Source organism: Erithacus rubecula (genome assembly GCF_903797595.1).
Source record: "Erithacus rubecula genome assembly, chromosome: 2".
In the NCBI taxonomy this organism is placed as follows: Eukaryota; Metazoa; Chordata; class Aves; order Passeriformes; family Muscicapidae; genus Erithacus; species Erithacus rubecula.
The window spans coordinates 14,977,421-15,002,095 of record NC_136685.1 but is presented as its reverse complement, the minus strand read 5'-3'; the positions used below and the strand labels follow the sequence as shown (position 1 = coordinate 15,002,095).

The following is a 24,675-nucleotide window of genomic DNA, read 5'->3' as shown; positions in this document are numbered from 1 at the left end:
TTTGTAGTTCAGAGTTAATTTTTGTCTGTATGAGCATCTAAGTTTAGAAAATGATACATCAAATCATTCCATTGCATGTAGTGCTATACATTCAAAATTCACTAACACAAATCATATTGCTGCTGTTTTCAAAGGAACTGGAAAAGTCAAGTAATTTTCAAACCCACACGTTAAAATATGAGTGAAAAATGAACTGGACACATTTGTCTTCGGTTAAGTTGATCCTGAGCAAAGGTAAGAAAACACACATACATAAACCACCTTATGAAAGTGTTATATGCATGATAAAATTAATTTTACATATCATTTTCTCAACACATAATAATGAGAACTGATTTGCCAGTAAACCTCACAAAATCTGCCAGATATTCTTTGAAGTCCAAAAGGACAATGAATGCCAGCAGAAACTTAACTAATCCTTTAGGACTTTAATGTATGAATTATACAGACTTTAACATAGAACAGCTGCAGTTTAATCTTTAACTGAAAAATGTACTATTTATAAGCCATTTAGTATTTTAAAGCAACCAACTTTGTAATTACAGATTACCTTATATACCACTAAATTACATGTGTTTTGGTGTGTCTTGGGTTGCAATACAGGATGTGACCAGAAATGTGTATTCTGTCACCATCTGTTGAAGCTGGGTGGGGCAGTGACCCTTATCCCCATGGCACATATTATCTTTAATGGGCCATCTTTAAACCAGCTGGGGCAATCATCTTTATCTTTTCCACAACCCATCCTCCCTCCAGGAAGATATCATCTGCTGCTGGGCCATTCAGTCCCACTGTGTGACTGACAAAATTACATCATCCCACTGGGAGATGCTCCAGCCAGGGGAGCAGCCAAGCCTTTCCTACCTAGGTAAAAACTGAGATTTTGGGCACCAAGATACCTTCTTTCCACTGGATTCCAGAGGAAAGCTGGACCTTTTCCACATCATCCCTGAACCTTCAGAGGAAAACTGCACAGGAGCACTGCTCCAGCTGAACCACACCTGCCACTGCAGGAGGATGCAGCCACCATTTAATGGGACTGCTGCCAACACCCTGACTGACTGATGGGGTGTCAGGTTGTATTTTGACTCTGTCAGTGTTTTGGGATTGTTCTTTGTAATACTGTATTTCTATTTTAATTTTCCTAGTAAAGAACTGTTATTCCTAATTCCCATATCTTTGCCTGAGAGCCCCTTAATTTCAAAATTATAATAATTTGGAGGGAGAGGATTTACATTCTCCATTTCAAAGAGAAACTTCTGCCTCTATTGACAGACACCTGTCCTTCAAACCAGGACATAGTAAAAAAAAATTAATTTTAGAGGGTGTGTTTTAGCAATAGTTTATTTTCTGTTTTCATTAACATTCATAATCCAGAAACAGTATTATACTGCGTGACTTAACTGGTACAAAAGTGCTTGTAGTAAGAATACCCTGGCACAGGTTGCCCAGAGAGGTGACAGATGCCCCATTCCTGGAAACATTCAAGCTCAGGTTGAACAGGGCTCTGAACAACCTGATCTAGTTGAAGATGTTCCTACTTATTTGAGGGTGGATTAGGTATCCTTTAAAATTCAATCCAAACTAATACACAATTCTATGAAATAAACTTCAGTCATCATAACCAACATGGTAGGGGTTTCTCACAACATTCAATTACTACCCACACTGAAATTAAAGAGCAGAAAAGGAAGAAAGCAAAACAAACACCTTAAGCTTCTTTATTAGACTTCAGGCTAAAACAAAAGCTGTCTTCTGACAGATCAGTGAAATTGGCTTCTATGTTACCCACACCAAACACAACTATGAATCTTAACTATCTTCCAGCTATGTCAGCCACAGCTCCAAGTTACACACAGACTGGAAGACTGTAAATTTTTTAATTGATGAGTAGAACATAGGAACTTGCAACCCATACAATGCATGGGTTCAACTTCTAACTGTATCTCTGCACATTAGTCATGCCACATCATATCCCTTGTTGATGAGAAACGTCATTGCAACAGGCAAACTGCAGCAAAGTGCAGTTTCTTCCCCTAAAGAAACTTAAAAGGTTTATGACAACTTGATCATTCCTGTAGTTTCTTCTGCAGGTTTGTAGTGCAACTTGCTGATCATCCTAACTCCCATATAAATACAGCTTTTCTTAAAAAAATTCAAATAAGGTCTGAAAATGTTTTGAGAACTTTCTGAAGTACTCTTATTGCATGTTTCTTACTCTCTTCAGTGATTCATTCACCAAAGCTTCCCTTCAATCAGAAAATTTAGTTAAGTTTTGCAGAGTTCAACCACATCAAGTTTCACCCAACTACAAAGCTAATTACAGGCTGCACACAAATGCAACAGCTTTACACAAGGCTGAAGTTTCTCCAACAGTAGAAAAGCAATTGGTCTTAAAAGTCAATGTTACTCTATATTTGCTTCTCACTGTATAATGTGAGCAGAAAGACAGAAGTATTTTGCACTGAACATGAACAGCTACAAGCAAGTCACAACACTGTTATTATTACAAGTAACTTTTACACAAACTGACCAGCAATGAGCATTGTATTATGTAACAGAAAGACACAAAAACATTCATTTAAAATATGCCTGAGACTAATTCCCAGCATCTTTGTCAATACAACCTTACTTTATCTAGCAACAGAGGCAACAAATTCAGACATATCTGGGAGACACTGTAGCACGTACCAGAAAGAAGAACATAGTGATACATTCAACTCCTGATTAAAAGTTTAAAAAAAAAAAGAAAAAAAAAAGAAAAAAAAAAGAAAAAAAAAAAGAAAAAAAAAAGAAAAAAAAAAAGAAAAAAAAAAGAAAAAAAAAAGAAAAAAAAAAAGAAAAAAAAAAGAAAAAAAAAAAATAAATTAAGCAAGCAATGCTGGATAGCCTATTATATAGGCTTTTCTTACACAGGTATTCCATATAATATTTCAATTCCTTACAGTTTTCAACTTCTCAGAACACTAAAAACAGTATGTAATACATTCTACCATAAAAATTTACCTTTCCTTTAAAAAGAAACATATCAAGTAAACTACTCAATGTTTTTTAAAAGCATATTCTAGCATATTACAAATGAAGTACCTTAAACTATACACATAAATATTACAATATATAGGAAACACTAAGTAAGCAGCCTCTCCCTGTACTTTCTTACAGAAGGTGTTCATTAATTCCATTTTTTTTAAAAAAGCAAATTATTCTCTTGTTAGCAAATAATATACATTGTCCTATTTACTTTTTTTTTATCTAGACATTTTTTGACAAATAACATTAAGCAACATGCATGTCAGGAATTTTTAACTGCACGTATACATATAAAAATAAAAAGCATTATTCTATCTATATGTGTATATACACACACAGAGATATAGAGGGTTTGGTTCCTTCCCATTACATGAACTTTCTTCTAGTCTGCAAACACCCTGATGGAATTTGATTTTTTTATTTGACATTTCCTATTACACTTTCTACCGCTTAAATTACATAGAATGACTCCTGAAACACCATGTCATGCTAATGCAGAAAACTTCAATCTCATCCCTGTACCCCTCTTTTTTAATGTTCTCACAAGTTTAGTACAGCCAACACAATATTCACACCAGCATTGTTCACAAATTGGTTGGATTTTGCTTGAACAGTTGATTTTTTTTCCTACATGCAAAGCATTTTTACCCAGTGTCACCTTACAAATTCACTCCACTGACACAGCATCATGTTTTAACTTCAGCTGGCAGCCCCAACCTCACTGCTTCCACCATACTCCCACCACTCATGGGGAAAGGGAGAAATGTAAAGAAAAGGTGAATCTCATGGGTTGAGAAAAGCACCATTTATTAAGTGCAACTAGATACCATAATAATAAATATACTGATAATAATAACTGAAATTACAAGGAAAGGTTTTTGTAATAGAACAAGTAATAGAACCCAAGAGGAAAGTGATGCACAGTAAATTGCTCACCGTGGAGCAGATCAGGGTCCTTCCAAATAACTCCCCCCAGTTCATACACTGACCATGACACTCTATGGTATGGAATATCCCTTTGGCCAGCTCAGGTCAGCTGTCCTGGCCCTGCTTCCTCACAGCTTTTTGTGCACCACCTCACTGGCACAGCATGAGAAACTCACATGCACCCGACTTACAGTAAGCATTACCTAGCCACAACCAAATTTTCAACACTATTCTCATACTAAACCCCAAGAACAGCAATGTACCAGCTACTAGGAAGAAAATAAACCCTGTCCCAGTGAAAAGCAGGACATACAGCAGCTATCCTGCCCAGCATGTCATGTATAACTAGAGGACACAAAGGCTCAAAGTCTCCACCTCTCCCAGGATCAAGAACTTTGTGCTCCCCACAGCAGGAGCTCAAACACAGATGCCCAGGAATGTAGATGAGCAGAACAAGCACAGAAGCTGCTTCCCAATGTTCTCCCACACTCAAACAATCAGCACTTTATAGGCACAGATTCAAAACACATTATCCATGTGTGAGAGACACCTCTATCAACTTCTGGCTCCAAAGCACACCTTTATCTTTTCCACCCTCTGTTGCACCAAACACACTTGAGAAAAAGCTGTTAATTTCAACATCTTTAGCATAACTATACACAGATTTAAAAGAACTGAATGAGCCAGCAGAACCTACTTATATAATGCTGCCACACATTCAAGAAAATAAAGACATGTGGTCTAAAAGCAGAACTCCCATCTTTTACCTGTGCTCCTCAGAAATTTTGGGTAGTAAGCCAAGGAAGAACATCCACAGGTTAATTCTAAAGCTTTGCATCTGCTGATGAGCAAGTTGTGCAGCACACAGATCCAGGATAACAATGAGCCAATGTATGTTATGGTTTTACATAGCAAGGGGTGGGAGTTGCATTTTTATTTTACAATTCTGGGGAACTCAGCATCTTGGTTATAAAATGTATGTTCCTACTGTACCTCTCTCTGTTTGGACAAAATGCAGCAAAAATAGAACTGTGACCTTGACAAAGGCAGGCTTTGAGAGATGTCATAACAGCTTCTGTTATTTTAGGCTCTTCTCATGCAGTAGAAGGACAACAGTACAATATGCTATTTTGCTGGAAGAAAGTTAAATAAACCAATCAACACAGGGTGCTTTTTTACCAGTTAGCTGGCACATACTACAGATTTAGCCTTGAAATAAAAAGTTCCATGTTCAGTCAAGATCTATTTCTTCCACTATGTTAGGAAAAAGTACTTTTGTTTTCTTTAAATGTGTAATTATTCTGTTGGAAAAGCGATACCTAGACACCATATAACATTATACTGCATTGATTTTCAGAAAAGTAGACAGAACAGCCTCTGAGTTTTTCCAAACCCTCTGCTGAAAGTTGCTGCCTGGGTTTGATTGTTTGTTTTTCTACAGATTGTGCCAAATTAAAAAAAAAAAAAAACCAAAAAACCCTAAAAAAGTTAAACTCTTGCCTCTAGGGTCAGACCTGAATTCTTATTAAAACCCAGCTATATTCATTTTCTTAATTTTAATTATTATAATCTGTTCACACAGAGAAAGTCAACTCTGTGCAGTTAGAACGTACAATATCTGCTTACAAAACTTCAAAGGGAAAAATGTAGATCAAAAAAAGTCCAAAGTGTCAAAACTAAACATCTAATTCTAATTCTAAACATCTAATTCAGCACAACCCAAGAGAAATGCTGATTAGAACTAGCTGCATTTTGACTTAGTTTTGATCTGACACCTGTAAAATAAGCTAATCTGCCCCAGTCTGCTGCTTTTATAGCAAAAGGAGTTGCCTATTTATACAATTTATGTATGTATTATTGACATAGATAATTAGTATGTCTTAGGAAATGGATTAGCTTTATCATGTAAACAGTAACAGCCTCAGAGTGTGTGTGCCTCTAAAACACAAGCAATATTAATCCTTGGCCACTCAGCAGCCTCTGATTCACACACCAGTCTGTCCCTTCTGACTACTTCAAGTAGAGATTCAAAATGCATTGAAATCAAGAACAAATAAAAAGACAAACCCAGACTGTCAATGAGCCCATTTCCAGAGAAGAAAACATTCATGCCATCACACTTTGGTGATAAAAGTGATCTATCACATTCCACACACTATCAATCCTCAGCCGAAGATTTTTGAGTCTGACAGTCATTTCAAAGCAAGTTTAATAAGTGGACACAGTTCCCCAACATTTAGATGCAACAGCAGCCTGACACAACCACAGAGGCCACGGCCCACGGGGGCTCTGCTCAGCCAGCAGAGAAAACTGTTCTGCATATTCATGTGGCTTTCTTTCACTGTCCAGCTGGACAAAACCATATTCTGGGAGACGATGGATTCTGATGAAGGCAGGTTCTGGTTTACAGGAAAATGCAATTCAGATGCATTTTTCCCGGTGGCTCTGGTTATTTTAGTTGTGGGTGCTTGTCGAGCTCTCATCGTTTGGGTGTTCCCTGGACAGTCCCTGAAAGAGCCACCTCAGCCTCAGCTATGTCTATTCAATTGTTAATCTGGGCTGCCCTTTTGTTGCATGTTACAATGATGTGATGAAGCAACCTGTGTCCTTTTCATCTGTGGTCCTCTTTTTGGTTTCTGAGTTTTCTTTATTATTTTATTCCTACAAACATTGCTTATTCTACATTACTGTACAACTTTACACGAATTACATTCAATCATATATCACGAACCTAACCTCCAAAGCTCCCAACATCCACAGCTGGGTATGTGAGGCCCAGGGGCCTCTGCTCAGCCAGCAGAGGAAACTGCTGGGGCCATGCAGACCCCTGGGCCCCCTGCACACTCACACAAGGCTGGGTACTGAGCATTCAGCAGCTCCACTGTCCCAGAACCATTTGCAGTGGCTTGCCTGTTTGTTTACTGCAGATCAGCTGCTGACATTATCATTTGACTAATGTATTTTGATGTTTTGCTACATAATGGCAACATAATGGCTGGGTAAAGTAAATCTTTACCAAGCTAAATTAAATGATCGTTCCAGTTATAGCTACAGGCCATATTCCAAATGCAACATTAATACATGACAAATGCAATACAGATATTCTTGTCAAAACCACTTCAGATCTTTCATATGCACCCTAATGTTACATTCTCCTGCTTTCCAACCACTCCCCTTGTTCCCTTCAATTCTGGAACATCTCAAGGACAAGGAGACCAGCTTCAGACTCTCATAATGAGAGAAACATCATCTAGAACAGAAGACAGGCAGGAGGGAGGGTGCTTTCCTATTTTCCCTGGAATGGAAGAAACATACTGTATAATTCATTCTTTCTGTAAGACTCCAAACAGAACACGGAACTAGGAAAGGTGAGATTAAAAAAAATTGATTTGATCACCTAGAGAACTCAAAGTTGAGAACTGAAGTTGACTATATCCAAAACTTAATGTTAAACTGAGATGAGACAGGAAGGGTCACTTAAGTTCTTTCTCACTTGAAAAACCACATTGTGTCATATCAACCCCTATTTCTGCAATCACTTGAAAGTATAACAGTAAACAACACAGATAAGAGCACCAAGTCTGACCTTCACATTTGAAAAAGTTGACAATAGTACAGAACACTTAAAAACACAAAGAAAGCCTAACAGCTTTACAACACAAATCTGGAAAGGCAGAACTCCAATGCTGGAATCTGCCTTAAAAAGTCCTGATGAAGGAAGTAGAATCTTGAGATCTTCTGACAAAAATCAATACTCATAACTCAGAAAACAAATAGCTGACATGCTGGGGCTGTGAATGCTCATCTGTTCACTCATTTTTCTACATAATATTTGCCTAGCTATAGAACGTTTTAGCATCACAGCATGCAAGCTTTTTTTTGCTTCCTCTTTCTTCTATGTGATCCATAAGTAACTTTTCTGCAAACCAGAACTGCACCCAGTATCATTAATTTTGCAAACCAGCAAAAATCCACAGACCACAGTCAGAAAAGCATCTCCTATTAGGAGCTTGGCAGCAACACAACTTCTGAGAGTATTTTTAAGGTAATAAAAACAGCATTGACAATAATGGGACTACTGCAAGTGCTGTCTTAAAGGACAGGCCTAATAGTCATAATGGTTTAGAAACAGTAAACTAAAACTGCTAAGTACAAAATATTATGTAATAATTCTATTTCAGTGGACCAGTAAGCTTTTACAAGAACTCACAGGTAGTTTAACAGGACAAGTTCTCTGATGGCTAAACAACAGCAAGGTCAATCATTAAACCTATCACTGCTGTTAACTCGGCACTTGGCAAGTATCATCTTGGATGAAGATAAGAGGGAGCTGTTATTTCCATTCACCCACTCATCACCCTGTTCCAGCCACACCCCCCTTGTGCCCCATGCACATCCCCACACTGTGGGGAAGGAGCAGCTGCTTCAGCCCTCCAACCTCTGCTGCAGCCCCACATCTTTGCCTCGAGACACAACACCTGAGGCAGGGCACCAGTGTGGCTGCAACACTGCCAGGAGAGAGAGGAGAGGTTTGCTCAGTCAGGAGGTGATGCCAGCTGGAATTGCTGTTCAGCCAGCCAGGAGACATTTTCTGCATGTGTAAAGGATGGCAGCAGCTGGGGAACATACGGGATATGATTTGCTGAGAAGGTGGTTGCGCAGCCAGAATCAGTATGCAGGGCAGCCAGCAGATTAATAAACAACCCAACTCCCTGCAAGCAGCAAGCAAAACAAAAGGCCAAAGGAATCGGGTTCAGTTACAAATAACAAGTATTTTAATGATTCCAAGACCAAAGGAAAGCCGGGAGTTTGTGCTAACAACCTAACACAGCTGCATTTCTTTTAAACCATTTTTCAAAACAAAATGCCCTTCAGAGGTATTTTATCAGAGGGGATGATAGTATTTATATTCCCCACCCTATTTCTTGCTTTGCCTCTAGGAAGGAATTAAACAATTCTTTGTTTTCAGCGGGATACTGAATCAACTGCAAACCCCACAGCTGGTCAGACCTGCACCAACACCACAGCCCTACACCTTGCTGAGCTATTTACATCATCTTGCAATCAGACACACATATCTCAAACAGCACAGTGGCTGCAATAAAACACTTCTGAAACAAATAAAACCATTCCTGAAAAATACAATTTGTTTAAAACAGCATAATTGAAATGCCTGATTTTCTCCAATGCTTAACATTCCTCTAACATGACAAGACCTATTCTGCCAGATCACTCGTTTAATTTCTGTCCAATCCCCATCCCCAGCTAAGTTAAAGCACGGCTACAATGTCCTATCTTCTGTATCCTTTAATCAATGCATGCCGATGTATAGAACATTCACATGATGCATCAACGTCACCACTGTCACAGCATTTATCATATGGTCCTGCAGAAACACACGCAGAGACCTAAATCAGCTGTTTCCTGCTGTCAGTCAGGAGAAAACCTGTGGGTAGCTCCATTTTCTTTGCTCAATCATGTTGCCATCCTCTATTCCTGTGTGAGGCTTCTTCTATTTTTGTGTAGATTTTTCTCCTGCATGTGAGAAACACTAAACTATTTCTGGGGGGGAAATCTGAGATTCTCCGCAAAAAAAGGATGATACACAATACACGAGGAACCCCTTATGAAAAATCTTGTATTTATTTTTGGAACATTTCTCATGCTTCCAGTTAGCAATGGAAAAAACAAAACAAAACAAAACAAAAAAACTCCAACAAACAAACAAAAACCACACAGGAAAAAAAATCCACAGCAAAATAAATACCTACTCAATGACAGTCCAAGTCATGGCACAATCACTTAGGGAAGTGACCTACTTCAACCACCAAGGTAAACAATATTACACTAAGATATATTTATGATCTTTAAATTAGAAAGTAACTGTGTTGCCCAAGTATGTACGCACATATTACACATATTTGTATTTATAAAACACACATCTTGTAAATTCTTGATTTATTGAAATACTGCCTTGATCCTATTTCATGCATATTTCAATTTAGCAGTGCTTTTTTGGCCTAGCATAGCCACTGAACTGCTTGCACCTTGGTTTGTCACCTCCCTGCTCTTCAGCAGAGAAATACAAACCACTCGGGTTTGTCATTTTCTAATATGCTTCAAAAATTTCCCTTTAAATGCTCAGTGCAATCAAATTATCTCACAATTTATTAAAAATAAGAGAATTTTTTAAAATTGGAATGGCTCAGGTTATTCCAGACAAATTAATCATATGACCTCTGTCCCTCACAGTAAGTTGTTTGAAGTCAATGAATCTACTTTTGGGTAGATTGAATCACAATATATGCTAGTGGAAGAGGCTACATTTCTGTAAAAGTGCATGTCAATGCATTCAATGTCAATGCTAACAGGAATAAGGAACTTCAGGTTGTTCATAAGTTATCCTTTGAGATATGAGATTAAAATAATGAATTATTCACCTATATGTATACCCATATTACTGCCATTTGTCTATCACTCTTCATCAAGGTGTCCCATTACCTCCTGAGTTATTCTCTCTTGTATTTCCACATGTAAGAACTCACTATAGACCTCAACTTTCAAATCACTGCATTTACATAATAGAGAAAAGCTATTTAAGATTCTCTGAAGAAAATAATCATCAACCTTACTTCAACAATTTCCTTCTCCAGCATTCAAACACTATTCATATTTACTGTCTGGAAATTTCCTCATGCTGCTGGTTTCTTCTATTTTGTACAGGTAGGGATATGACCAAACACAATGAGCCATTCTTTATGCAGGTTAAGACCTTTTTTTTCTCATCACAAGCAGAGTGTCCAAACAAATGAACTTCTCACTCCCAAATCTTTTGCAACACTGATTTATCAGGGAAGAAAATCTTCCACTACTAGCAGGACTGTCTAGAGACAGCTAGTTACACACAAAGAAGGCATCTGCAATCATTTTGCCAGCTCAAAGCTTCCTTTGTGAAAATTTTTATTACTTGAATTCTTTTACCTACAGGTAACACAAAAGTCAAAAGAATTCTAAAGAAATATGTATGAATTTTAAATATGAACTACAAAAAGGACACTAAGAAGGGAGTTCATTTTTGAGTTACTTTCCATGTCTGGTACTATTCTGAATTAGGAAATATGCTCAAATTTATTTTCCATTACAATTCAAGCCATTATATAGTGAAAAACTCAGTATTTTTTAAAAGCCAAGTATTATTAACTTGAAATTTGTTAAACTCAGAGCAACAGTCAAAATAGTAATTTACAAGAAATAGTTTACACCTTTTTTGTTCATAGCAAGAAATACACATGACATTGATATAGAAGTTTACTATGATTACAGTGGCAAAGGTCCCACTGCATGTTACACAATTCACTGTAACACCACTGAACAGCCAGCAAGACAAGCAGAACCAAGAAATAGAAGTGGACTCCAGCAGCCTGGGAAACCTATCACAGACTCATCATATAATTACAAACAGGTGTTTTAAACCAAGATCCACAGATGGAATGTTCCTCTTTATACAGCTGTTCTCTAGGCATTCAAATTCCCATTGTATAAATCCACAAAACCTTGATATTGAGTTGCTAAACTTACAGAGCTATTTCAATCCCTCTGACTGCCCCATCTATGTAACACACACAGAAACACCTGGTGCACAAGAGCATTCCGTAAGCAAGTTAGAGACTACAATTCACTGAACTGAATTACAGGATCATACAGTACCAGATTGGAAGGGAAAAGAATCACCTGATCCAACCTTTCCTGGTAAAAGCACAGACTAGACAAATGGGCCAGCACCCTGTCCAGCTGCATCTTTAAAGTGTCCAGTATTGGGGAATCCACCAGTACACAGGGGAGATTATTCTAATGCTCAACTGTTCTCACTGTGAAAAATTTTCTTCTTATGTCTAATTCAAATCTTCCTAGGAGTAACTTGTATTCATTACATGTCATTTCCCCCCTTTTTTTCCAAAGAATCATATGAAGTCTCCATTTACTCTGTAACCACCCTTTAAAAACTGGAACATGATGATAAGGTCTCCTCTGGATTTTCTTTTCTCAAGACTGAACAAACCCATCTCTCTCAGCCTTTCCTCATATGGCAGGCTGGTTCTTTTACCTTTTTTGTGCCCTTCTCTGGATCCTCTCCAGCCTGTCCACATCCTTTTTTGCAGAGCAGGGACCAAAACAGAACACAGTGTTCCAGATGTGGCCCGACAATGACTGAATAGGTGGACAATGATTTCTTTCTCTCTGCTGGTGATGTCCCTGTTGACCAGCATCCTGTTGATTTTCTTTGCTGCAGCAGCACAATGTGGAGCTGTTGTCCTTCAGGGCCTCCAAGTCCCTTGCCCAGAGCTGCTCCCAGACAGGCAGATCCCAGCCTGTGCTGCACTCTGGACTTTGCTCACCCAAGACCTTAGAACACCTGCCCTTGTTGAGCTTCACAAGGTTCTTGTCAGCCACTCTTCCAGCCTTCCCAGGTCTTTCTGCAGGATGACACTCTCTTCCAAAGTGTCCATTTCTCAACTTTGTTTCATCTCATCTTCCAGATAACATCTGAAGATATTAAAGTGCACTGAGCCAAATATCAAGCCCTGGGGACCCAATTTGGGACAGGCTGCCAGTTTGAAGAGGAGGTATCTACCAGCACCTGGCTGAGAGTGCAGTTTCTCAGCTCCTTCCCCACCCATTGCACAAATCAATTGTCCAGGCCATCACACATCAGTTTCTCTAGGAAAAGGCCACAAGTAATGGTATTGAAAACCTTGGAGAAATCCAGGTAGACAACATTCACTCCTCACTCCCCATCAACCAAGCAGGCTGTTTTGTCAGAGAAGGCAATCAGGTTTGTTAAGCACCATTGCTCTTGGGCAATCCATGCTGGCTTTTACCAATCACATGCTTCATATGACTTGTGAGAATCTGCAGCAGGGTTATATAGAAAGAGATATTTTGCTTTCCTAACTGCAACTCTGCACACCCTGGCAATGCCCTTGCAATTTTCAACAGGTGTTCAACCACTTTTCCATTTCTGTTAGACTTCTCTTTTTGCTTTTGAATACAATCAGAAGCTCACAGTTAAGCCAAGGGGATATTTTTCTCTGCTTACTCTTCTCACCTTTGAAGGGGATGGACTGTTTCTGTGCTTCCAGGAAAACTTTCTTGAAAAACTCCAAGCACTCACTAGCTCCTTTATCCTCCATGGATGCCTCCCAACTGAGCTCTGAGTCAGCTGAGGTGTGCTCTTCTGAACTCCAAAGTTTTTGTCTCAGCACTGCCTTCAGCAGGCTCAGCCAGGTCCCAAACACCACAATATTGTGATCACTGCCACCAAGGTTATCACGAACTCAGCTATTACAAAAGAGTCTTTGTCCATTTTTGAGCAGCAAGTCCAGCAGTGCCTCAATCCTGGTTGGCACATTTAACACTTGTATGAAGAAGCAGTTCCCTATGCATTCCAGAAACTTGATAGATGACACATCAACTGGTGTACCGTTCTTCCAACAAATGTATGGCTAGTTGAATTCACCCATAACAACCAGGTTCTGTTGACCTGAAGTTTGCTTAAGTGATCCAAATATTGCTTTACTGGCCCCATCATCTTGGTTTGGAGGACAATGGCAGATGTCCACTGTAAGACTGCCCTTGGAGAAAGCTCCTCTGAGCTTGACCCAGAAGCATTCAAAAGGGCATGATCACCACAGATAACTATTACATATTCACTGCTCTCCTTAACAGAGCACAACTCCTCCTCCTCTTCTTCCCTACCTATCTTTATAAAAAAGACTATATCTGTCCATCACAATTCTAGAGACACATGAGCTGGCCCACCACATTTCAGTTATTTATAAATACAGTAACTTTGTGGCTGCACAAATACCTCCAGTTCCTCATGTTCCCAAACTGGATGCGATGATGTGAGCATTGCCACTTCGGACACAACCCCTCAAGCCTTTCACTTTAAAACCTGCCTTGCCAAGTTGGTCAGTCTGCTGTCTAAGCATCCCTCACCTCTTCCAGACAGGTGAATCCCATCCCTCCATAACAGACCATTGTCATCAAAGAATGTCCCATTGCTATAAAGCCCAAGCCATCATGAATGGCATCAGCCACGAAGTCAGAAGTTAACTCACACCATACATCCATTTCTGGCCACACCCTTTCCTCTAAACATCAAATCAGAAGAAAAACATGCAAATACTTTTAATTTGGACTCCCAGGGCTCTGTAGTTTTCCCTGATTTTAGTTTATGCTGCACTGCTTTATGATCACTATTAAAAGAACACCAAAACACAAAACTTGTCTACTCTCCAAAGCAAGTTTTTGTGTTCAAGGTAATCAAAATCACTAATTTCCAGATAGAATACAACTTTTAATTTAATTCTAGGCATGTGAAACTCTACTCTGTAAGCCTTCAAGCCTAAAAATAGTGTGATTGCCAGTCAGCCAGAAATTTAGAATGCATCCAGAAGCTCCTACGCTGCACTTGCCAGGAATGTCAAGACTTTGAAAAATCACATATATTATAACAGTCAAGACAAACTAATCTGTAACACAAGCACACAGAACACACTCTGATTTTTCATTATTGTGAAGCCTGGCAGCATCACTGCAGTTCAGCTTCCTTCTGTACTTTCATTATAAACCAAATTTGAAGAAATGTTTCAGCTAAACGTGCACATCTTGGCCTACATGTCTTTAAAAAAAACACAGTTTCACATGTTTGGGGATTATGACACTTAGTAGTGACTTCAGAATATGAAAGGAAATTGGCTGTATCTTTTAAGTAAACAATTTCATACTGTTTTGGTGACTGAAATCTAGAGATACCCATGAAGTCTCAGACCAGAGAGATGAGAACTCCATGAGAGGTTTGGATCAGCTGTATTCTATTTATGTGAAACAAAACATGGTGAGTTTATGTGCCTATGTTTTGTCTCTAGCTATTAAATTAAATTATGCTTTCACATTATGAATAAATCTCATTGGTTGATCTTTAGACCACCAGGTATCTGTCCAGCCAGGGCTAAATTTCAATTGCTATTGAATACTTGGAGTGCTATCTCTTAAATAACTTACAATGCTCTTGTGCTAGTAGTAACCACTCTCCTCTGACTTTTGGCTGTTGGAAGAGTTGAGAAAACATTCTGTAAAGATATTACTAGTCTGAAAGCATATTCTATTTAGGCCTTTCTGTTACTTGGAAAATTTCAATCACAGAATGGGTCAGGTTGGAAGAGAATACAGATTTGATCCAATCTCCCTACCCAAGTAGGGTCATCCTAGAACACATGGCACAGCACTGTGTCCAAATGGTTCTTGAATATCTGCAGTAAGGGAAACACCACAGCCTCTCTGGGAAACCTGTTTCTGTGCATGGTCACACACAGTAAGGAAGTTCTTCCTCATGTTCAGGTGAAACTCCCTGTGCATCAGTTTCTGCTCACTGCCTCTTGTTCTATTGACTGGCATCACCAAGAGCCTGGCTCCCCTTCACAACCACCCTGTAGATATTTATATACATTGATGATGTCCCCTCCCAATCACCTCTTCTCAAGGCTGAACAGGCCCAGCTCCCTCAGCCTTTCTTCACAAGAGAGGCTCTCCAGACCAATTTAGTAGCTCTCTGCTGGACAGAGGCACAAGCTGGAAAAAATATTAAAGATGGAATGCTTTTCAAACTTCTGTTGGGTGCTAGGGACAAGTTCTGTTTGCTGTAACACCATTTCACATATAGTCTTATGCCAGCACACATATTCAAATTAGAAAGAGGCAACAGGAAGAAAAAGGTTGGTGGCAGTCTTGTGAGAAGACAACAGAACTAAAAACAAGCAAACAGACTGTAAGATTCATATTTTGTTTTAGTGATTTCAGTTGAATGCCAGAACCTTGTCATCCTTCATCTCAGGAGATGCAAAGATAACAAGTGTTGACTGAGAAAGGATGGGAAAAAAAGAAATGACAGAATCCATCATGAGAAAAAAAAAACATTCTACTTGAAGCAGCATCAAGTGTAAAGAACACCTACAAAAGGGAGATGCAGTCATGTCACAATTCACAAAGAATTATATACTTAATAAATAAACACAGTAGTCTTAAACCTTTCAGTTGATGGTTTATTGAAATATTTTCAGTCAATATGAAGCTCTACCATACAGATCAGAAATTTCAATTATAATTGAAAGCAGTACATAGGTTAGCCTTCAGCTGTTAGTAAATTAAGATCAGTGACACAGCCAAAAAAAATCAGTAGTGCACCCCTAAGTTATTTGGTGCCTTTGCCAGAGAAGGTATTTTAGGAGACTATGAACATTTTAGCACATCTCCAGCCTAAACTAATTATTTTAACAAGACACAGACATGCTGTACTCCTGCAATGACTGAATTTGTTTCTCAAATTATTTCAACAGTGAACCAATAAATCCTGTGAATGCAGTGATGCATTAAAAAGTGAAAACACATGTCTCCTATAAAATCTACAACTCCAAGAATAAAGGGACAATGATTTAATCCACAGGCATAGTTATTCATCATGGCACACTGCAAAACCATGAGACCAGGATTACAAGGCAGAGGAGGAAAGCTCAGACAATCAGAACTGCTGTTAAGTGGCCCACACCTTTCTCTTGTTAGCCTCAGAGATGTTTTATGAAGTGGTAATGCAGGTAATTTTAATTCAATGTGAATGATGGGGCATCAGGTAGGATTTTATTCTCAAGGTTGACCTCGACCCTATATAGATCTACTCCTAGCTGATGAGCAGCTTGAAAGAAAAAGCATGGAATGACAATGGTTATCCACACCCAACAGGACAAAGTCCTGAGTAATCTTATCTGTCCCCACTGACCCTGCTTTGAGCAGGAGGCTAAGACCTTGATGTCCCTCATTCTATGAATTTATTTAGTTTATTTAACTGTTAACAGTTTATTAATAGTTAATTTTTAAGATTACCTGAGAAAGAAAATAAGCAATTTCTTTAATTAAAGCTTGCCATCACATCATAATATATGTGCATTCCAAATATAAAACAATAGTGTTTAACAGTTCTTTGTCCCAAAACAAGTTAATTTTCCTCAAATAATCCAAGTCCTTCCTAGGACTTGAAAGCTGCACAAAAAAATATCACAGATGCAGAGTGAAGCAAACCTTACTGAATGAAATTATATTGCAGCAATGAATGGACCACAACTAAGATGCTGCCCCATGGGATAAATGTAATAATTATACTTTTGCACAGTTTAATCTGTACAGTACCTATATCTTCATATAGCAAGTTATAAAATATTGCTGCATTTACAGAATTGTACTAAAAGCCTCTCACTCTAAAATCCCAATATTTTAACTTAATAGTAGGAACATGTACCTCCTACACAAACTTGTTATTGCTAAAATGTTAATTTAAATATTAGATTCTATTGCACTATAAGCATCACAGTTAAGTCAGATTTCTCTTACCACTCTAGCTACAAAACTATTTACTCCCAAATAAACATTTGAGTTGCAGAGGCCTGTAACTACAAGAGGAAATGTGTCATCTCAACTTTTAGTACAGGTGGCAGAGATTGTAGAAAAAAAAAAGTGAATTTTTATTAAAGACACCGAACATTTGTAAAGATAATTTGAAATAAATAACTGGAAAATGGCAGGGTAGTGTCTGAGAAAAAAGGTATCCAAAAATGATTTACTATAATAACCATATGCTCCAACAGTCACTACAATTTGATGGGGGAAAACTTGAGTAAAAAAGCTTCCACATGTGAATGACCCAAACTGCTTAGTCAAAGAAGGACAGAACTTATGCAGAGCACCCAGAGTTAGCCACAGTTTTAAAATTGTGTCTGGATTCTCACACCTCTCTGCACTTCATGCAGTTTTTGAGAATTGTCTTAAAGGCTTTTAAATTTCTTTTTGAGCAGTCGGGGGAAGAACAGACACAAAGTGGGAACATGAGACACAATAAAACAGAACACCACACACTTTACTAGAACAAGAACTAGAAGCTTAAATTCCTAACAGAAAAATCTGAGAGCAAGTAGGGCAGCCAGAACAAAAAGCACATCCCTCCCTTTGTTCATTGTGTCCTTGGCAGGCAGACCCACACTTCCAGCCAAGTCTAGTATTTTCTGAACAGTGGCAGACTCTGCTCAACCACCCCAGTGCCTCAGAAGCTTTCCCTGTCTCCTCTGAGAACTGGCTGCCTGTTCCCAGCTCCTCACCACAGCCTTGCAATCCTTGATGAGCCCTGGGCATCTGCAGCTTCCTCTGCAGCTCTTCTGCCAGACTTGAGCAGTTTCCCTAAGCAGACTATGGGAAGAAACAATTTCTACCTCCACCTATCATTGCCTTCAAAAGAAGAAACTAGGCATGATGCCTTTTGCTCACTGCTATTGATTTTGATACTTATTAGGCAATGTTTAGGTTTTACATAAAGGATCAAACCCATGGCTTGCTTAACCCAGTACCCTTGTCAGAACAGATACATCAGAAGCATGAGAACCACATGGCACAGTAGCTCAGACTAGAAAATACCTGGTTAGAAGACAAATGTTACTCTCATAGTGAAAGAATAAATGAGTTTCATTGTGACACTTAGTAAAAAGGCAAAAACCAGGCAGGCATAACAAGAAATAATGCCAGGAATACAGCTCAAAACATTCAGATTAGAATCAATAGAAGTGATTACCAAAATCCAGTTTAATCGTAAACATTCTCTGGCTCTTTTTGAATCTTCCACAAAAGCATCCAATCTTGATTTTTGAAATACATTTAATTGAACAACTTATTGGTTTAACCATGGAAATATTATGTCTGTGCTACATCAGAAGCCAAGATGAACTAAAAAAAAAAATCTCCCTTTAAAAGGCTATCTCCAGAAGATTTAACCTATCTTTGTTCCTTACAGGAGGAAACTATTTTAGATCCTGACACCTGGCATTTACAAACCTTCCAGAATCCTTTCTCTTTAGTAAGGATACTGAGGCCCTTCTTGGCATTTTTCTAGTTTAAGCCCCAGGAACATCTTAGAAAATTAAAATCTATATTTCCACTATGAACTGAGATAGAAGCAAACACCTGCCTCTTTTGAAAGGAGAATTTTAAAAGCAATTTGGATTTACATTCTTCCTGAGGGAAAAAAATTAATAAGTTGATTTTTCTATGATGTTCATATAAATCTCCATTCATAACTAGAACTAGGTATATCCTTAAAAGTAGGTACATGCTTAGGGCAAGAGACTGCCACGAACAAAAATATTTATTTTTAGAAATGAGCAGTCCTGTTAAACAGGACAATCTCAACTGCTTTTCTCAGCAACAGGAAGATGAAATCCAGGTTTCCATCCCAGAACCCTTCCCAGTCTCATCCCCACTGCGGTACAAGAGAAATTAAGTTTCTCCCACACAGACAAACAGCTTCAGGCAGGTTACAATGTATATCTCTCAATTTCTGTTCAAGATAGCTAACTCAGATGTCCACAATATCTCATCTGAATTTTCCACACCTACTGGATTTTTGTTAATTTATCTTCTCCAAATCCACAATAAATGTGCAGTACTCCATGTGAGAAAAAGTCCTTGACACTGGGCTCATAATTACACCACATCCCCATGCCATATAAAAACACTACATCCTCTCTGCTGTTCTCCACTTCACATAGTTTACTTTACAAAGCTTCTCTTGGAGGTCATCCATGACATACAGATGCCATTCCTAATTTCAAGCAATTGTATTGCACACACAATTGAACAGCCTCCATTGAATCAGGTATTGTTGGATTTTTCAGTGTTGAATCAAGCCTTTTTTTTTTCCATTTACTCTTTCCTGTTACTTCTGATATTCTTCAGAACACCAGTACCTGCCTCATTCAGCCAAACCTTGCAAAGTGTTGCCAGTAAAACAAGGGAGGTGACACACTGCCTATAAAGCCCTGCATAATGAGGCCACACCTGGAGCAGCAGGTGCAGCTCTGGCCTCCTCAGCAGGAAAGGAACATGGACATAGTGGAGAGGGTCTCAAAGGCCATAGGGATAATGAAGGGACTGGACTTTCCTGGAAAGGCTGAGAGAGCTGGGACTGTTCAGCCTGGAGACAAGAAGGCTCAGGGGTTCCTCACCAATGTATGCAAATACATGAAGGGAGAGAATAAAGAGGATGCAGCCAGGCTCTCCACAGCTGCTCTAAGTGACAGGACCAGAGGCAATGGACACCCCTGAAATACAGAGGGTGCTGTGTCAACAGCAGGAAACATTCTGTTACTTAGAGTGACTGAGCCCTGGCACAGGTTGCCCAGAGAGATCGTGGAGTCTTCCCACCTTTGAGACACTCAAAAGCCATCTGGGCATGGACCAGGACAATATGCTCTGGGTGGCCTGGCTTGAGCAGTGGGATTGGACCAGGCACAGCCTCCTTCTAATTTCAATAAATTATTCTGTGATTCTATGGTTATTAGTGTCTTTTTCAGATCACTAATAACCATAATTGAGTTGTGCAGTTTCACCCAGAAACAGCCTATTTCTACCAGCTTCCAGCAGCCCTGTCTCTCTAACAAATGCTTAAACATTAAAAGCAATTCACAAGCAGCTTTCTCTCTAATAGTCACAATGCATTCAAAAACATACAAATCAAATAGCCTGCAAATCATAAAGGCAGTATGAAAAATTTCAGAAAACAAATAGAAGATAAGGTTCAGAAACAATCCAGAAAAGTAGGAGCTGACAAATCAAAACACAAGTAAAATCCCTAAGATACTAAGCTAAATTATATTTAGTCATATTAATAATTATTCACTGCAAAAAATTTAGTATGGGTAAGATTTCCTTGAAACTGGAAAAAAAGGGCTGGCTACATTTCTTTAGAAGATTGTCTTTAAATGCAGAAATTCAAAATAAAATTTAAATGTAGAATTAAAAAAAAAAAAAAAAAAATCAAAGACCCTTGAATGTGAAATCAAATACCATAAAAGGTTTTGTTGGCTTTTTATACAGTATTTATCTATAAACACCTAGAAGGTAAACAGTGCAACTCAACTGAATCAAAAGCTTTTCCAGAACAAGTGCAACTTGATTGCATGACTGCAACTAACAGATGTGGCCTGCCACATAAGCATGACTGCCATCCATGATCAAACCTATCCTTAGCATAGCCAGTGTGAGGAATAGCTGGGACAAAGTTAATTTTCTTCCCAGTAGCTGGCACAGTGCTGTGGCTTGGATACAATGAGAATAATGTTGATAACACACTGAAGTTTTAGTTGTGGCTGAGCAGTGCTTACTGTAACTCAAGGACTTTGCAGCCTCATGCTCTGTCAGCAAGGAGGTGCACAAGAAACCAGGAGAGAACATGGCCTGGGCAGGTGACAAACTAGTCAAGGGGATTTTCCACAACACAGGGCATCATGCTCAGGATAGAAACTGGGAAGAACTGGCTCCAGGGACCCATCCCTGTTCATTGATCAGCAGGTGATGTGCAGTTGTACATCACTTGTTTCTCTGCAATTTTATTTGTCTCCCTTTTCATTAGACTGCACGGTATTTAGTTGTTGGCTATGGTTAAACTTATGCCTACAGCCAGTCAGCCTGTCTTTTCTAATACTTGGGCTGCTGAAGAGTACCAACTCAAATGCAAACTGCACAAAAAAAAAAAAAAAAAATTGATGAAATTCCATCAAATCACAAGGATGTATCATATCACTCCACTAACTAAAACCTATGAAAACAACAGGAAACATTTAAATATTTTGGTAATGGTAAGTAGACATTACATTATAAAACGCAAATCAACACTCAGTTGATGAGAAGATCTTGGAAAAATATTAAAAATTAAGGAAGGCTTAAAAGCCTCAAATGGAGCTGAATTAAGTTACACACAAAGCACAAATTTGGCTGTAAATAACCAACCATATAAATCTGTTATGGAAACCAACTATTAGGCAGCATTAGAGGAGGAAAGGATCCATGGAAAGTAACAGCATTTCTAAACAGACAGAATAAACCTTTTACTCTGCTTTGCATGACAAATACCTCAACCTGTTTTGAGAAGCACATCTCCAAATGACATAGAACAACTGGAAGAATTCCAAAAAACAGTTACACAAAAAAAGGAAAGAGGCCTTGAAAACACAAGCTAAGGAGGGATTTAAATAGACTTGTTCAGGCTTTACTGGACTGAAAGAAGACAGTATCAATAGAAAACTCCTGCAACACAAGAGAAATACACTTCCCTATGAAGGGCTCAAACTACAAATGATTTAGGCTAAACTTGGGATGATTTTTAGGGCAACCTAACTGCAAGCATAGTTAAGCACCTACAGATTGTACAGAAACTTGGTAGACCAGAAACTTTGTAGCATTTTAAAATTACTTTAAAATATTTCAAACTGACTTCAATCAGAGGTCCAGATAAATTGTCAAATCCCTTTCAGCCTCCATTGCCAGAACTCTATATTGGACTTGTTTACCAAGGAAATATTTTTCAAAATGAGAGAAAAAGAGTCTGCCTAAAAAATTTTCCAGTACATAGATGAAGAGTCATATGTATTTCAAGTATTTATAATTTAAAATCTTTTAACAGATCAGATGCAATAGGCAGGAAAAATAGCTGTGGGAGCCAGTCAATAAACTGATGATCTGGCAAGACAACTCAAGTACAGAAACAAGACACACCCATGGGAGCTCTTTTTGTGTCATACCATTCTAGTACTGCCCAAATTTCTTTTAAATGCTTCCAATCTTGTCAAACCAAGGTTACACTTGCTGAAAAGATCTCACATTACAGTCATGTACTTGGTTTTGAACACATTCCATATGTTAAACTTCGATTAAGAGTTCAGCAATGCTGAGAGGGCGGACAGCCTACACCTGACTTATCTCCTGATCAATGCAAACAAATATTTTCAAATGAGGATGAGCCTTTAGCACCAATAAATTCAGAAACCTCTGTCTGCTAAGAGAGAGAAAAAGATGTAGGTTACCTATCTTCTGAATTACAGATTGTTCAAATATTTTGTGTATTAAACTTGCTTGCAATCACGGAACACACTACTGAATGTAAAAAACAAAAAAAAAAAAAAAAGCAGTGTAAAAATTGAACTGAGCAGTTCTCACCCACACTTATTCCCTTCTATACGTATTGCCTTTACTCTACATGCTTGTCTCCTTGAACAGCCAGATGTAGCATTTCTTATTAATTCCTTTGGCAAAGCAGGGACTGCAAGAAAGCAAACATCTCTGAAGAAATGCAGAAATCCAAAGACTATGCTTAGAACAATGGATTTCTTAACTTACATAAAAGGGGAAAAATTAGCAAGATGCAAATCTAGAGCTCTAATTTGATTCAGCACCATCCCAAATGGAGATACAAAGCTCATGGCCAAAAGCTACATAGACAGCAATCCACTGTAAAACAAGTTACTCCTAAAATTTTCCTTTAAAAAACCCAGTTGTGCCATATATACGTTGGGGACATGTGTAGAGAAGTTGTGGATTAAGAATCTGAGTTAGCTTCTCATGGAATGTTTCTCCCTCCTCCTCAGGCAGAGATCTTGGACTCTGCAGCAGAACTGCACCCACACATTAATTCTCACAAGACATGTCCTAATGAGCACCAGTAAGAAACAGGAAGACAGACAAGCATGAAAATAGATGAAGGCTTCTTCCTTCAGAAAGGCATGTCCAGAAGTGGTAATCTGTCAACAAAAGTCTTATTGTTTTCTCCTTTCCAGCAACTCAGAGGGGACAGTGTAAAAAGAAATGGAATACTGTTTCTAGTCTACTCCTTATAACTGCTGGTTTCTTCATAGTCTACCAAAGGGTATAAAAATCAAAACCATAATAAAACACCTAAATACAGAAACTTTCTTTGATTTTAAGGAGACAAGAAAATAAAACCAAAAACACAAACAACCCCCCCATATTAACACAAAAACACTTTTGATAGTCTCCAGTTCAGAAAATAAGCCTTCAATTTTCAATTAACATTTTCATACCAACAGTCCCTGAAGAATCAATGAATCTCTCTTTTGAAAAGTCTAAGCTTTTAGAAAAGAAAGGTGGATACTTATTTCATTTAAAAGATGATTTACACATTAGTAGTTAAGTCAGTAGACTTTCTGCATCATGTGTTTTGGACAGTTTTGTGTTCCAGTGAAACAGAAATGCTCTCTTACTATCTAGAAATGTTTCATATGGATTTGGAGCTCTATTTATCCAATCTCTGGAAATCACATTTCATTGTATTTATCCAGCTCAAACAGCAGGAAGATTGACATTTCATGAATAATACAGCATCTTTCATCACTGCAGCCAAATAATTTCCAAAATAGCCTATGATGTTTAAAGGGTAAAGCTACTAGTTCTCTTTGAGAAATTAAATCATCTCTTCCTCCAAGATTTAGTCAGAAAGCACGATGCAAAGATTAAAAAAAAAAAAAAAAAAGGACAAACATCACAACTATATTGGTAGAAAATAATGCCTACCAAAGTCCATATGTACACTAAGTCAGAGGTCCTGTTCCCAACTTGTTTTTCATGCTGTACTTCCCTCTTCTTAGAATCTGGAATACTGAACTATGTCATACTATAAATGCCCAAGGATTTGTTTGGGGAGATTTGGGGCTTAGTTCTAGGGTGAGGCCTTGTGGTTGGGGTTTTCATTTGGTTTTGGTTATTTGTTTGGGGTTTTTTCACAATCAAGATACCCTAGCAAGAAAGATTATCTCAAAATCATCTTTTAAA

General features: G+C 38.4%; 1 protein-coding gene across 1 annotated transcript in view; it reads right to left on the bottom strand.

Moving 5' to 3' along the window:
* MBOAT2 (membrane bound glycerophospholipid O-acyltransferase 2) overlaps positions 1-24,675 on the bottom strand; it is a 92,382-nt gene that overhangs the window by 35,014 nt on the left and 32,693 nt on the right. The window lies entirely within an intron of this gene.